Source organism: Papaver somniferum, chromosome 6 (assembly GCF_003573695.1).
Source record: "Papaver somniferum cultivar HN1 chromosome 6, ASM357369v1, whole genome shotgun sequence".
Classification (NCBI taxonomy): domain Eukaryota; kingdom Viridiplantae; phylum Streptophyta; class Magnoliopsida; order Ranunculales; family Papaveraceae; genus Papaver; species Papaver somniferum.
This window is the reverse complement of record NC_039363.1, coordinates 150,609,494-150,614,105: the sequence shown is the minus strand read 5'-3', so window position 1 is coordinate 150,614,105 and position 4,612 is coordinate 150,609,494.

Genomic DNA, 4,612 nt, shown 5'->3' with positions numbered 1-4,612 from the left:
AATCATCAATAGTAATATAGGATTGGCTTCCTATGGCTCCTCCAGTTTCTCGTCCTGGCGACGGAGTAGCTGCGGCTCTGGTAACGGTTGGAGGTGTTATACTTGACGAAACATTGGGAGCGGAATCAACGGCTCTGGCTCTGGTGATTAGAGGTGTAACACCTGAAGGAGCATTTTCCGCGGCAGAGGCTCTGGCTCTAGTAACCGAAGGCGTAACGCCTGAAGGAACATTCTCCATGTTGCTGGTGTTGACAGGTGGCGTATTAGCACCACTGAAAAGGAATGTTAACACCGGGAATAATTTCAGCGCCGGTGTTCTCAGGGTTTGTTACTGATCCGGACCTGAGTTATACAATCTTGAGATCGGGGTTGAAAGATAGAATCGGGAATTGAGAAATTGATATTGTAACCGAGAGATTAATCTCCCACTGTGGTCGCCAATTATTTGTGGGTGAAAACTGTTTCTGCTGATTTTGGTAATTTTGGGTGTGTGGATGAGAAATAAATCTAAACCCAAAAAAACGTATTGCACGAGAGTACTTTTGATTCGAGAGATCAATCTGTCCAATCCTGGTCTAAACCAATAAATGGCCGTTCCAGGCTTGCTTCAGTCATAAAGTGAAGGAGAAGAGTTGGTCTTAGGGAGGGAAGCGAAGAAAGTGTTGAGACCAGAAAAGTTGATTCTGGAAGTGTGGGTGTTTCGTGACTTGTATCAGAAAATTGAACTGTCTAGCTGAATGAAAATCTATCAGATGATTTCTGGATGTTGTATTCTTCTCCTGACCGAAACTTGTTATTTGGTGAAAAATAGGTGAGACCTATTTATACAAGTCGCAACAAACGTACCCTGGTCTCGTGGGAAGTGGAAACGATTGAGTGGTGGAAGAAGGGAGTAACGGTAACGCCTGGAATTTATGTTTCCATAATTAAAGATATGTTTACGCCATTACTTCTTACAATTACTAACTTCCCCGCTTTATGACACTTTCTGTAACGGGCGTATTGCATGCCGCACGCTGTAAACCGCCAGACCAATACCCTGATGAATATCCCCCAGTTTGTGACATGTTTGATGTCTTGAGTGTTTTCGTGGAAAACATGCAGCAGGTTGCTATGTGTGGCAAATCAAAGTCAATATACTTTGCCACAAGAGAATAGCATATGATGCTATTAGGCTTGCCTTGGTCGGCCGCTTAAAACTTGCCACAGGTCCGTCAGCTTGGCGTCGAACTTGAATGGCTGAGATTATATCTCATGAGGAAGGGTATCCATTGATTATGGTCGTATCTTGTTGTATAACGAAGTGGTGCCATTGGCATAGTAGCGCCTGGTGGATCCATGGCATAACAGTATTCTAGTGGCATGCCAATGGCGTAGCTGCGGCATAGCGGCATGCTAGTAGCTATGGCATGGCGACATGCCAGTGGCCATGTCATAGCAACATGCTAGTAGCCGTGGCATGGTGGCATGCCAGGGGCCGTGGCGTAGCGACATGCTAGTAGCCGTGGCATGGTGGCATGCTAGTAGCTGTGGCATGGTGGCATGCCAGTGGCCGTGGCATAGCAGCATGTCAGTGGCATGGCCATGTATGTAGTGTTGTAGCATGGCCAAGGTTAGGGCTTGGCGGCAGGGTAGCTCAAAAGTTTCCACAAGCATGTTAGTTTGGTAGCGAACTAGGATGGTTGAGATTGCATCTCAGGAGGAAAGGTAGCTGTCGATCATGGCTACCTTTAATTGGCAGTGGCGCCTTTAACTTGCGCTAGCGGCATGGTTGGCATGACTCGTGCATGCCTTTAGAACGGTTGCGCGTGTATCCATAATCACTGAAATTTTGGCACGTTGGTGTGGAAATCTTGCCTAAATTAGGGTTTGGCTTGTCGAAACCCTAATTAGCCTATATGGCACGTCGCATGGGGTGGGTGGCCATGTTTAGCGCGTTTGTCATGTGCATCTGGCATGTGTGCCTGGTATGTACGTTTGGCATGTTGCTTGGCATGCTGGTGCGTTTTTGGGAAGCCAATTGCCTTTGCGGCCATCTGGCACGATTTCCTTCTTTTCAACACCGTGGCGAGTTTAAAGTAACCTGATTGGTTAATATAAGAGGGTCGGCCAGGCATGGGGGTGGCTACAATTCTGTGTGAGTGTGGCGGATTTAAAGCGACCTGATTGGTCGATTGGAAGTGGGGCCGGCAAACTAGGGCGTGGCCACACTTCCAGTGCGCTGTGGCGGATTTAATCGCCTAGTTTGGATAAGCATAGTTTTTTGACCAACGGGGTCTAGTATACTACGCGGGGAGCGAAACCCTAATTTTGCAAATTAGTCGGCTTTATGAGATTTTTGTGATTTATTACAATAATTGGCTGGATTTTTGTATGCTGCCACAAAAATCCTTATCTACAGAATGCAGTGTGCTTTCCGTCTGAGCATTTCGTGCGATGACCTTAATTTTGGTAATTGGAGTTTCATGATACTCTGCTGCGAGTGAACACAAATTCGTCATGGCATACCGATGTTAATGGTTCTGTCGGGGAACATAGAACAAGAAAGTACTCAGTGAGTCTTGTATTTTCGAGGTGCCGAAATTTACAGAGTGTTTGGGATGGTTGCTACATATTCGCCAGTCTGGATAAATTTCATGTAAATATATTGAATGGCTCAATAAATATGCTGGTAGAGAGGTTAGCACTCACGACACCGTTTCCTTACAGAGTGACGTCAGATGCAAGGTTTTACGATTTTAACCATAAGCTAAAAACCACCATCAACACTATCCTAGAAATCAAGACTTATAGTTTTGGAAACTAAACTTTACAAACAAGTTTGAGATATCAACGCTTGAGAGTTCGACCGAGAAGTTCTCTAACAATCCCCCCTCATTTGTCAATTTTAGTAACAAAACTATCAATACATATGGAACACAAAATAAATAAACTTTGTAGGTCTCAATCCAAATGCTTGATTTCCTTGGTTCTTCAACATTAATCGAAATTCCCATAGATATACTTCATGACCAAAAGAGAACATATCAACTTTGTTTCGATGATTTCACATAGCCAAAACTAGTATATTCATCAAGGAGTTTATAAAGATACACAAAAACTCCTACAATATTCCACAACCGCACTCCCCACAAATATTTGGCAATCAAGCACAAGTTCAATTAAGAACTCTCCCCCATAAATGTCATTCCCGAAAGAACAACAGGAGCGACCTTACTTTCACAAGAAAAGAAGGATTTATTTGGACATTAATAAATCACATGAAACATGAATTTGTATCCAAAATACTCAATTAAATTAACCACAAGAGAACCCATGATTAATTTAATCGGAAATTCTCAACATAAGAGAACTTATGGAGACGCACAGTATTTACACAAAGATGTGGATCAGGTAAAGACCAATATTGCGGAACCTTCAAAGATTCATTTTATTTTTCATCAATATTTGAATAAAGATATGTAATAGACTTAATCTTTGGTGTCAAAAGTTCATTTTATTTTCCATCAATATTTGCATAAAGACATATAATAGACTTAACTTTTGATGTATATGGGAAAATCATAGTTCACGGACATAAACACACATATCCAATAACAATTTTTGCAATATATAAAACCAATAAAGATTAATATTGCAAAATCATTTGCTCTTTGAAGGTAGAATCAATCTTTTTCGCGCGGATTTACACCGAGAATAGCTTCCAAAGGCGTATAAAAATATTTTCTTAATAAAGAAAACACACAAATTCATTAACGACCATGCACCATAGTTCACATAAGATGATTGTGAACATTTAAGAATCCCATAGTAATGCGTACTACTGCCCACCCTTGAACTTCCTTCTATGTGATTCACCAACAACTTTCTTGTTAAATCTATAAATGAGCTTAGAAGAGAATTACTCCAAGAATACAAGTTCCCAAGTCCAATAGAAGTGGAACAAGTGCGACGAAATGGAGCAAAACACTCAAAAACAAGATACAGGACAAATACCAATATTAACTCATCCAAATTCAAGAATTATCATCTCCAACTTTAAGAGAATTCAAAAAGGAAGAGAATTCAATAAGAATGAGGTCATTCCGAATTCAGACGAAAAAGTTAGTATGCATACGAGTTTCCAAACGAATTTTCGTGACCAGGAGCAGTATGCAAACGGGTTTGCGTAGTAAAATCCTTGGATTTTGATTTTAAATGATGGTATACATACCTGGTATATGTACCATGAAGTTCAAATATCCCGAACTACTATTTTCAAACCTAAACATTTAAGAACCTTAAACACAGATCAAGTTAGGTAGAAATGAACGATAAGAAAGGTACGTGGATCATTATAAGTACTATAAGCAAATAAATAAAAGCACAAATCTTGCTCAAGTTTATATACATACCTTTTTAGATGAATCTAATCGAATTCTACAGCCTTACCAACATAATCTGTGCGCCCCAATTCCTGTGCTTCCCTCACCGTATATATAACAGCGCGTTCCTTGGTGAGGATGCACTTATAACACAATCAGTTATGTTGAGGTGAAAAATGTCTTGCTCACCACAAGTGACTGAAACATACTTGCTGATGGTGGTTTTTAGTTCAGGGCTAAAATTGTGA